The sequence below is a fragment of the Pinus tabuliformis genome, chromosome 6 (genome assembly GCF_031772625.1).
Source record: "Pinus tabuliformis cultivar Carrire ecotype Pingquan chromosome 6, CPIR1, whole genome shotgun sequence".
Taxonomy (NCBI): domain Eukaryota; kingdom Viridiplantae; phylum Streptophyta; class Pinopsida; order Pinales; family Pinaceae; genus Pinus; species Pinus tabuliformis.
The window spans coordinates 1,941,719,433-1,941,732,082 of record NC_142292.1 but is presented as its reverse complement, the minus strand read 5'-3'; positions in this window follow the sequence as shown (position 1 = coordinate 1,941,732,082).

Here is a 12,650-nt window from a genome sequence, read left to right as displayed (position 1 = left end):
TTTCAGCCTTTCCAGTGTCTGATCGTTGTCCACCATCAGAAATTAGATCTGAACTTGATACATGTATTGGGGAAATTAACAAGTTAAATGTCACGTTTACAAGCTAGACCGGAGATTGACTGAAGCAGCGTTTATCTACTTCCGCTAATGCAAAGAAAAAGCATTTCAAAGGCTACCTGGCATAACTTCAGGCTCTGTCTGTAGCTTATAAAACCAATGACATCAACAAGAAAACCATTTTCTTCCCCAGTGGATTCGCCACTATGTTAGAGCCGAGATTTGACTCAGGCTAAAAATACAAGGTTCTAGGTCTACATCAAACCACGCTCAACCTCGTAGCTAGCCCTACGAGGACAGGAGAGGTCTCTCTCCAGGTCGATCTCAGAAAAAGACAAGCGATGGGGCTCGAGATGACTGAAATAAAAGATAATTTTAGGCTAGGTATGAAACACAAGAGTTTGTTTTGATTTTTTGGGGATTTTGTGTTGGAAACTGGGAAAGGCAAATTGGGCTTGGGGATGAGGCACAATTTTTGCAGAGTTCCGATTGGGACAAGGAAGGAAATCATTTTGATTCTTTAAATTAAGTGAATGGATAGATTATACTAGTGAGGAGCTAAGGAGAGCAAGAGAGTTTCAAGAATTCTCCTTAAACACATGAAAACATGGAAATTTAAACAAATTCAAAGGCAGAGCAGCAGTTGATGGATTCTACCTTAATCACTCATTTGTTCCAATTCAGAAGAAGAGACGGGGAAATGATACACATAACATTAATGAAATTACAATTACTTAGAGAAGAACATCATCAAAACATAAAGCCACATGGATCCCAAACAGTGCTGCAAAACCCTAGTCTTTCCTTAGCCAAAAAGGCAGAGATAGAATGTACAATGATATGCCAAAGCAATCCCTAGTGTCCAACCATGAAAATGACTTAGGAATTACATGATATAGACAAGCCAAAACTATTCCCTTGCCTCTAGGGGTTGTTCTCATCATTCTAGGAGTAGTTTGAACCAATTCTAAACAAGGAACTGAAAACTAGGTAGTCAAACAGCTTACCCCTATATGCTAGGAAACAGATTCATTCACTCACATTTCACCTTTTGGTGAATGAATCTTCTAGAACAAGTAAAAATGTGAAAATATTACATCATGGTTGTCAAATTACATCATGAAAGGTCAAGAATAACTTCAAGAAGAAAACCTGGTCAAAACTGGGCGAATTGCTGAGCCGAACAGTGAAAAATAAGCCAAAATTCTCTATGCGCCGCGCCAAAATCTGTATGCATCGCGCCACTTTGGAGCTGATTTTTAGGAACTTTTTGAAGTGAAAATTGCACCCAAGTGTCCTTACTAGAAAGCGCTACCTGTCTACTTTCCAACCCAAGTGGAATTTCTGAATTTGGATGTCATTTTCCCCTCCAAAACTTCAATCTCCCAAGACTGCTTCCTGTGTGTCAAAATAGGGGCAGTGAGGTCATTTTTTGAGTGTTTTTGACCTCCTGAGAACTCAAAACTTGCCAAAAATTCTTGGCCATGCACCAAAAGTCATGATTTTTCTTGAAAAATCAAAAAATGTAAACGTTTTGCAATTTGGAGCTCCCTAGAAAAAGCGTGCGCCACGTGGCGCGACACACGGGGAGAAAAACCCTGTTTTTTGTACCAAAATTTGTCAAAATGCCAAAAATGCCCCAAATTTCTTGAAATTTGGGTTGGAGCTTCTCCACTAAGTTCCATGATGAGCTAAATAGGCTTCGGCCAATATCTGAAGACGATCAAGCTCCCTTTGCCTCTTTTGCTTCCTTATTGCCTTCCTCAATTTTTACTTTAAATTCCTGATTCGTGCCTTGCAAACATGATTTCGTGCCCAATAGTGGTTTTTCATGTGCCTGAGCATGCCTTTGTCCTTGTTTTCTTTTGCCAATAGCTTCTCTAAGTGAATTTTGATCCTCTCGAGCCAAATCTCTCAATCAACGTCTATCTCCTACTGAATGGGTGTCCTCTCATTTAGGCTTCTTTGGGTGGCCTGCTAGTCTTCACGGATGTTTTGCCACCTCTATGAGGCCTCATGGGTGCATGTACTTCTGTTGGAAAATCACTGTGGGTCTCCTCCTCATGATCATATGACAGATCGGATGCCATCTCTACTAGTGGAAGAAATGTCTTGGAGCTTCCTTGAACTGTTTTGATGCAAAATAAGTGATTTTATGGTGTGCCTTGACCTTTGCCACCAAGGGGAACAGTGATAGGTAGGACTGTGGAGGGAGAGGGTAAGAGGGGTTTTAGAAATGTTTCTGATTGGAATTTTGGGAATAGAAGGGTTTTAGGGATAGTTTTTAGATTTTGGGATAACAATTAGGGTTTACGAACATGTAGCTAGGGTTTGGGATAATGAGAATTAGGGATATAGGGTTAACGAGAATTAGGGGTATGGGGTTAGGAAATGGGTTTATGAAATTGGAAAATAAGTTAGGGAGGGAGTGATGAAGTGGACCTGACAACAAAAGCTCAAACTACAAACCCTGAGAAATTATTTTTGAGGAAAAATTGCAAGGAGTTAGGATTTGAAAATTTTCTCACTAAAACACCATAAACACCAAGGTAACTCATTCATTGGTCATGGGAGAAATGTTAACTTACTTGAACACAAGAATATTGAGAAAAGTTTGCAATTTGGGAAATTTTTTTGAGTGAATTTCAAGCTTTTTTGCCCAATGCGCCGCACCTTCCCAGTGTGTCGCACCAATGTATTTTTACACTGGAAATTTTTGCCTAATGCGCCGCGCCTTCCCAGTGCACCATGCCTTTTTCAAGGAGATTTTTGGAGGCCTTATCGGTGTCAAAATTGGGTGCAGAATAGCTTGTTGGGAATTTCTTTGAGTCTAATATCTAACCCAACTAGAATTTTTCAATTTGGAGTTCATTTTCCCTATCAAAGATCAAATCTCCCAAGACTGGTAAAAATGTACCAAATGAGGCTGCCTAAAGGTAGAGTGCTGTTGTAGTCAACTTTTGAATGCCTTTCTCAACTCCAAATTGAGCTCATGATAGCTCATTGGAAAGATATTGGTGTATAGTTATCATTAGATGCATCGGTCAAGTGATTTGGCGAACCAAGCTAGGAGAAAAATTGATTTTCCCAAGGTCACTTCAGAGGTGCATCAATTCTCCTGAGGCAACTTTATTTTTGACATTTCTCCAAAACCATGACACCTGTGTAAAAAGTGAAGGAGGTTTTTCTTCCTTGGCTTATTTTGAACAAAACAATATTTCAATTTTAACAAATTAATCTTTGATTGCTCAAAAGCATCATTTTAGTGAAACCTATCCCGATGTGTGGAACAGGGGATTTGTTGAAATGAAGCGAAATGAAGGGGATGGGGGCTTCTAAATTCTTGAGGAAATTTTTCTAGGTGGGGAGATATATTAGGAAGCAGGGGAAGGTGGAATTTCAAAGATTGAGTGAGGAGAAGGGGTCCGAAAGGGAAAAACATAGGTCTAGCTTAGAAAATTGCCAAGTTGTGGCAAGAAACTAGGGTTTGTGCAAAAATGAGGAATTTTGGGGATCTCAGTGATGGGAAGTTTTTAATAAGGTACATTAAGGATAGGGGAAGGTGTATGAACATCAGGATACAAGTTTTGTTGATGATTTGACCATTCAAGAGAAATTGCCTTCAAAACCCTAGGAGAGGGAAATGAACTTTACCTAGGCGCAACTGAAACATGAACAAGGTGTAAAATGACCCAGTGGAACTTGACATAATGATGAAAACCTCTGAATGGTGACATGGACCGAAATTTGGACAACTTTGACAGGAGTAAAAGAAAACCCTAGACCTAATGCCTAGTGACCAAATTTTGCTTGAAGACTCACTGAAATGACAAAATTTGACCTTGACACCTTAAAATCACTTTGTAAGAGAATGTTTGATCACTGAAGGAAGGCTGCAAAGACTGACACTAACAGAACAAACAGTGAATTGGAAAACGAATGACCTAGCTACGTTGCTCTAATCTGACCTAAGTAACAGCAAAGGAAATGAATAGAAGTTTATTTGTACTGAAATCATGTGAGATAGCTATGCGAACTAAGAAATCATGAACTTGAACACGTAACCGCAACTGGTATCAATTTCTGCAAATGAGAACCTAACACTAATGATTGCATGGAGGAGAAAAGACAGTTGTTTTTGTTGGCAAAAAGGTCACCTTTGTCCCAGCTCACGATCCCACTGAGGGAGAGGTGAGATCAGAGGTGCTTGATGGCATTTTTCTGAAGATATTCCCTATTATTAACCTATCAACTAACTCTAAACATGAAAAAAACTTTCTAATCATGAACATTGTCCTAGGTAACGAGCAAGATTTCAATCTACTTAACAAAATTTATTTTGCAAAGACATAAAAACAAAATAACAGTACACAAAGGAAGCCTTGGCACTTGGGTTGGGCACAACCCCAAGAGGTATAGGCTCCTAAAAAAAACTCAGAACTGATGCGAAGTAAAGCTGCTCTTCATTACTAAAAAATAATCATGTCACAAGAAAGTTATACAGTAGAAACTATGAAAATGAGCTGAGAAAATGACAACACTATAGTGCAAAACCCAACAGTTCAAAAAAGTAGCCTATGATCCTACTTATGCACTACAAGGGTCCTAGCAGCCCTCCTTAACTCAAGGGGCTCGGCTGTTCAAACTGCTAGTAAACAGTCACTCTTCACAAAGCTGCTCGGCTACCTTTAGGATTCGTTTTGGTGGCCTACTGAGCTCCGAGTTGAGGGTGGAGATTTCGAGGAAGGGCCATTTAATGCAAGAGACACCCTTCCTACGAATCCTCACCCTTGTTCCTTCATGCTTGGCTGTCATCTGGCTCATAATTGCTTGGCCTTGTTCCAAAATTTGTCCAAAAAACCTAAAATAACCACGTATTAGCTTCCTTGGTAAAGTGACCACCCTCATTTGTTCAAATAACATAAACATACTCAAAAAACATGCATAAACTATGAAAAATGGTGGATTGATGAAGAACAGTAGGCAAAATGAGCCCAATAAGTTACCCATTTTTGGGGCTCATCAGTAACCATCGGTGAGGCCACGCAGACTGCAATGGTGGAGGATGCTCTAGAAAGCGTCGGGGTTGTGACAAAAATACCCAAATCATCACGAATGTCGAGGCCCATGAAAGATAAACATGTAATGGCCCCCATACGTGTGTCCCTAAGGAACTCGTTGTGTAGCAAGCTCTCAATGGAAGAAAAAGGAAAAGTTGTCATGGTCGAAATAGATGAGGAAGAAGAATATTTGCAGGCCCTTGTCATCACAGCAGAAGAAGACGAAGATATGGTAGAGGATATTCAACCTACACACTATGGAACGAAACTTCGCGCATATGTCCCTCCATAGAAAGGGAAGACCGAATTGCCAAAGGACCTGGACAAAACTAAGAGTTCACTCCAGACCCCTCTCCTCCCAAACGACATTGTGTTTGAAGGCACACAACTAGGCCACATGACAACCATGAAGTTTGAAGATTGGGACCTCGCTGACCGTGAAAAGTTCCCCCGTTTCTTGGCTCCCTTGCAAAGGAAGGGACCCTGCAACCATAGCCGAAGGAAAGGGCAGTGATTTGGCCCTTGCAGAAGCCATGAAGATGAAATACAAGCTAGAGAAGAAGAAGAAGAGGGGCTATGCCATCTCCAACATCAAGGACAAAGGGGTACACATAGCAAGCCAAATCTTGGCAGGAAAAGTTACAAGGAAGTGTCGTGCTGATGAGGTATCAGTGTCGGTGGTTGCACTAGCCGAGCAGTGTGTGGCAGGGTTCAATTCAACTGGTCTGAATTCCTCTGCGAGGAATTTTTGACAAATTATCTTGAAACCCAAGAGCAAGGTAAAACCTTCAACTATGCGTGGCTGTTGTTATCCATAGTGCTCGTAGCGGGGGAACTACCGGAGGACAGTCAATTCCCCATCATTGATAGAGAATTACCAGAGGCCGTGAAGTATGCTTCACTCTAGGCCAAAAAGTACGCGAAATGGATATGTGACACAAAAATCTTCTAGGTGCTCATGGAGATGAGCATCTAGATGTGGATCAATCGGAGGTCGTGCCTGTCAACTACGGTGTACAACAGTCTGCAGATTTTTGCAGAATTCAAATTCAACATGCATAATGTATACATTAGGGCACACAAGGATACAATGAAGTAGTGGATGAAGCTCCCTTTTATTTCCACTGATGACACCATCTTCATTGTCTTAGAGACACGGCCTCCGGAATGGCGTGCCCCAGATCTTGTAGAACTTGAGAAGGCAACGATGCAGAAAAAGAAGGATGATTCCAAGCTACACGTCACACAATTGGCTGAGAAAAGGTGGAAGGAAACAACAACCGCTGAGGTAAGGGCAGCGCACAAAGCGGCAAAGAAAGCTGCCAAGTAGAAGAAAGCCGCAGAAGCAGCAATAGCAACACAGGCGACAGAGGAAATGATAAAGAATGTGGACAAGGGCAAAGCAACGCCCTTGCAGGAGCAAGAGATAGAGGAAACATAAAAAAAAGAAGGGAGCGCAGACCTAGGGACCGCATCCACCCACCTGAAGCACCCACACATGGTGGAATGCGTAGGACCGAGGAAGAAGGTGAAGGCCTCGAAATTGGTCATTAAGCCGATCACCTTAACCAAAGGTGATTTGCATGACATCGGCAAGACAGTTCATGATGTTAGAAACACATCCCTTTAGGAGTTTATGCAAGAGCACCAGACTATGTTGGGGGCCCTCAGAGTGTAGCTGCACAAGTTACAGGTGCACCCCCCTCAGGAAGGTACCCTATCAGCCTACGTCGTAGCAGGAACTTTAGTAGCAAAGCAGATGCTACACACATGAATGGAAACCACCATAGTGTTGTCGGAGGGAGCTCTAGTTTCGTCAAATGAGATGGATCGATTGTTGATTAGAATGATGAAAGGCCTTGGCCTTAATTTGGTTTCCCTTCTGCAGGAAGCACTGTATCTACTACAAGATGGGATAATGGAAGAGCTGTGCACTAGGGAGAGCCACATGATCCAAGTTCTTAGCATACAGAAGATAAACATAGAACAACTCAGCTTGTAATGTGATGAATTGGTGTCACAGAATCAACAATTGGAGCACATGCTAGACAAAGCTTGTAGATGCATCCCAGAGTTGGCCATCCTAGAAGATCTACCAGTAGAGGTGTGGATCCACAGGTTGGAAACTAGAGTCCATGAGGATAGGAAGGAAATGACCAAGGTTCAACTGGAGTTGAATCTTCAGATCGTCGAGTTGCGATTAAAGGCGCAACCTTCCACTCCCTTGGTAGTTCGAGAATAACGCACTCGTGTTATTGTAGTAGGACTGGAAATCAGAGGTGTAGTGAAGGACTTTACTACTTTGTTAGAGCAAGCACTTGAGGTCCTTAGAACTCTACAGGAGGACCCCAACGTCCAGCGCCTGGAGATAAAGGCACGAGAACTCCAGCAACAATACGACAGTGACTGAGGAACTACGAAGACAGTAGTCCTCACTCAGCGACTTGTGAGGATGCAGCAAGTGAAGGCACTGAAGGAGCAAGTGGACATGGCATGACACAAAGAGGTAGTTCTCAAAGCACGCATCTAGCTGTGGATCGATGAGGCTTTCACTATCATGACAAACATCGAAGGAAAGCTCCTGCATATATAGGCAATGCGCACGTTAATGTAGAGAAGTAGCCCAGACACAGAGGTCTCAGAATAGAGGATGCAATAGATTCAACAAGCAGTGGCTCAGTGCACTATCGACATCAGCACAATTCGAGGATAGTTGGAGGAACTCAGTGCCAAGATCACTGCACCAATGGAGTGACTCGAGGGTGAGTCACGATGTTTGTAGTGGGGGCCTGTTGGGCATGGAATCCCACCGAGGCATGTTTTTAAGCTCAAAGACCATGTTTTGACCGAATAATGTTGTAAAGCCCCACAAATTGCGGGTGCGGAAGTATGATAGAGTCATAGGGTTGTCTGCCCTATTTTTGGATGTAATGCTGGCCTACCCATGGTTTGAAGACCATGGGATTGTATAAATAGAGTGAGGCTCTAAATATAAAAGATACAAATGAATGGAGAATAGAATGGCATAGAATAATAGAGAAGTCTAAGTGATTGGGTTGAAAGTGTAAAGTGTGTCTTGGGTTGTAAAGTAGGAGAAGGCTCTGCTGCTAAGTGCACAGAGGCCTAAAACTCTGCAGCTGAGTGCGCAGGGAGGAGTCAAGTCTGTAACCAAAGAAGATATTAATAAAGATAATTTTGGCACCAATCTGTGTATTCTTTCTGGATTTAATGCATGTTCAATCTAAATTATGACTATACTTTTTATTTATTGTGCACACTTGTATGAATGATTTATATTGTTACAGTATAACTTAAAACTCGTGATTGGGCTAAAATAATCAACTAACAATGGAACACTTGTAAGACTTTGGTAATAACAGCATTCAACCCCCGAGTAGGACTGCACGAAGGCAACCTCTCAGGTTGCGAGGTACGAGTAAGTGCGTATAGTGATGTGCGTGTAGGGTTGAACTGCGAACCACTTAAACTCATTAGACATCTCCACGGTGTGGAAACATGGTCCTAGCACCCTCCCATACTACTTCGAGTGAGACCTCAGTCCACGCTTCGTGCACTGTTGCCGAAAGGGTCAGTGGTACTGGGATTTGTTTGGAAAAATCACCTCTGAACCTGGATCAGGTCCCAGCAAGCCAACAATCCAACACCACCAAACATTTTGGCGATAAAAGGAGGGATAGATGAAAATTTAATCCTTTGAAGTCAATTTTAATTTTACACCTATAATGGTTCATCCCAGCTCATAATCCCGGGGTGTTTTTCTGAAGCTTTAGATCTTTTAATTCCACAGATTTTTTTCATGACTTGTCATGTTTGAAATTTGATGGCAAGGGTACAAAAACCATCACTGATTACGTTATTGGTATTCTTTATTTTTCTTTCTTGAATGGTGATTATTCTGAAAAAGTCCTCGCACGGTTATTTAACCTTATATTGGATGGTCATGTGAAGCAATGTTGTTATCATTTACCCACTTCTTCTATCTCATCTTTCAAGAAATTGGCTAATGAGGTTCATCTCAGTTTTTACAAATGTGAATATCAAGATGTTCGCAATGAAATTGATCAACTTAGAATGGAATCCCATGAATCACTGGAACATTTTACTAAATGGTTCCTTCATCTTTATTTTGAATTTGTTGATGAGGATGTGGATTAACTGTCCTTGGATGAAAATTTTTGTTTCTTAGTCTAGATGCCAAGAAAATATCTTGAATATGATCCATTATTTCCTCTTGATAAAAAAAAAAAATCCATCATCTTGAGGAAGAGCTAGATATGCCTTTTGCTCCATGCCGCACTCCTTTTGATGTTCCATGTTTTGAACCTAAACCAATTGATAAATTGGAAGATCATTTTGTTGACAAAGAATTGATTTTTCTTTCACATCTCTCCCTTGATGGTGATTCGTTTGAAATTATCAATCAACCATATTCAAACCTTGATATATCACAAGTCGATCCTCAACCCATTAATAAAATTGAACTTCTGGAAAACTATGACCATGCAGATTTACTTTTTTCTGAATTATATGGGAATTATTTTTCAAGTAACATGGATGAAACTTTGTTCTTACAACAAGATTTATATTTGAAGTAATTTCAAATGGAGTTTTATGAAATCATAGAAGATTTTGTTTTAGATATATCTCCCTTTGATCAAGAAGATGACATGCTAATCATTGAGGATTTTTGTGGCAGTCTGGAAAACCTATCTGATCAACCTCAATCTTCTTTTGAATCTCATGATATGAATAATGACTCTTGTCTTGATAAGAAACTAACCTTGTTTTCTCTAAATTCAAAGTTAAGTCAAGTTTGTAAGGAACTTCAACCTTTGTTGATAGTTATGTCAAGTTCCTATCACCCTGATGGCATTTGTGATTTCAATCAACTTAATATTTTCTTGCAAGATCTTGTCTTCAATGTCATCTCGTCAGATGGGAACTCTCTCTTTAGGGATGCTCATTTTATTCACATAAAATTATTTAACACTCATGGAGTTAAGTTTATTTTGAATGTTGAACTTTCACCGCAACATCCCACTTCAAGAAAATATTCAATATGTGATGTGGAAATAGAGAGTAATCTTAATGAATGTTAGAACATTCAATATGACTTATCTTCTACAACATTCAACAAAGGATTTAAATAACACGATAACATAGATTATGGATAACCTGTGATGTTGCTGATAATGTGGATTTTTTTTATTGGTTTTTCTTGGCAAAGTTTCCCTAAGGGTTGTTTCGATGATCTTATTGCATAATCCCTTGAGGAACCTTATCGATCCTAACCTAGATCTCATGGCCTATAATTACATGTTCTTCATCAAGTATTGTATGGTCACATATCTAGTAATTACTATTGTTGTGGGGTATTTTGTTCAATAAAGCAGTTGAGTGAGTTACACCATTATGATTGCACTTCTTGTTTTTACTGGTCAGTGTAGATGCTTGCATGGTCTATGCTTTTCACTACACTGCATTTTATTTTAGTTCCGCATGATCACATCCTTCCATCCAAAGGTCAAGAGAAACTTCTATGGCTGCATTTGAAGTTCCATTTCACATGACCTAACCTTGTTTTTTTTAGTTTAGGATAGGATAGGTTGCATTTGGTTGGATGAATTTCATAATTGTTTTGTGCTTTCATTTTCCCTTTTTCTCTTTTGGTTTTATTTGTTCTTGAATAAAGCTGGTTTCAATATTCAAGATGATGTGGCTAATATTTTTTGAAAGACAAGTTGTGTAACACATGACTCTTGGACTATCTGTTACCCTCTTTCTTTTTTTTGGTTTACATCTTTCAAGTTGACTATTTTTCGATGGAAAATATGATCCTCGAGCTAGGAAGTTGAAAGAAAACCATGGTACCCTTATCTATTTAGCATTATAATTCCTGCACTCAGTCTTGTTACGAATAATGTGTTATTGCTTATTTATCTGATAGAGTAAGATAAGGGGAAAAAATTTAGCGAACAAAGCATCAGAGGTCTTAAAACTATCTCTAAAGGAGAAACCTCTTTTGCTCTCAATAACTCGGGATCCCCCTTCACTAGTTGAAAAATAATAAGTTCCCATGCATAGTCCTATGGAAAGCAAAAGAGAAAATACAAAAGTGTGAAAGAATAAAAAGGCTTCCTACGTAGAGAGGTGAAGCAAACAACTTCATCAGGGTACTATCTAGGCTCATTGGTAGCGAAGGATTGTTTGTGTTCCTGAAGTGACTCCACTGGGGTACTGTCTAGGCCTGCTGAAAACAGAGAAACACTAGAAATGTCAAACTCATACTCTTATTGTTTTAACTCACTATACTATATTACCCTTACTTACATCGACATGATAATGACATGGATTTCTTTATGTTGTGTTACACATAGTGATGAAACTGAGAAGGCTACATATTTAACCAGGTAAGAGTGGGGAGCTAAGGTAACTCAGTATTTGAATCAATACATTTTGGATAATTTAGACTTCGTGCCTAAATGAATCCATTTCAGATAAGTTGGGGTTCACCCAGTGTGTCTCCAAGTATTGTCGCTACGACAATGACCCTACAAAATGTGTTTGCTAAGTCAATTTTGGAGAATACATGAAGTGTCATTTCAAGCCCCTTAGTGTCATCATATTCTTATTTTATGATTCTTAAGTTTTCTCCTAGTCTTGCACCATCCCAAGTCAATGTTTCCTAAGTGTTGTCACCTAACTCTTAGAATCACTTATGTTATGTATCCCATGGTTAGGTGGGATTATGACTTTTATTGACTTAGAAAATAGCCTTTTTCCATTCACACAATAGAAATGCACTTGAAAAGAAAACAAAAGAAAGAAAAGTGCCCTCTAAGGAAAAAGAACACTTCAAGTTGATGAAGACATGCTCTTGTGTTGAGTGCAGTCCTTTGCAATGAAGAAGTGCATCTACCTTCAACACACTCCTTCATGCTAAAGACATGCACCCCCCTTGAGTGCATTCCTTCATGTCGAAGACATGCACCCTTCTTGAATGCATGCATGAGCTTCTTATTTCATGTGGGTGCACTCGTAGAAAATATGAGCCCACATAACTTCCCTTAACTAACTCATTCAATGGTCGACAATAAGTGATCATGCATGCAACTGATTTGCATATAATTTCTTTTAAATCAACCAAGCTAATCATTCATTTTCATAATCTTTCTCATCTGGGTTGGGTGCAAAACTATGAATCAAGAAACTCTTCTTCAATCAATATTACAAGTATGTTTTGAATGTTGAATCCATCCATTTCCTTTCATCATTTCACTGTTGATCTTACTTTTATTACTAGAAATTCTATGTTTTACAATTTATTTACTAACATTTTTTATCAATGTTTCTTCTACAAGTGTTCTTTTGCTATCACAAGCTGAAACTCTACATGTTCCCCAACTTTTTGTATTGTCACGATGATTGTGACAACATCCATAAAAGCTTATAGATCATTCTTCTTCTCATTTTCATCACAAAATATTGTTGTTAGATTTTTTCTTGAGCCAT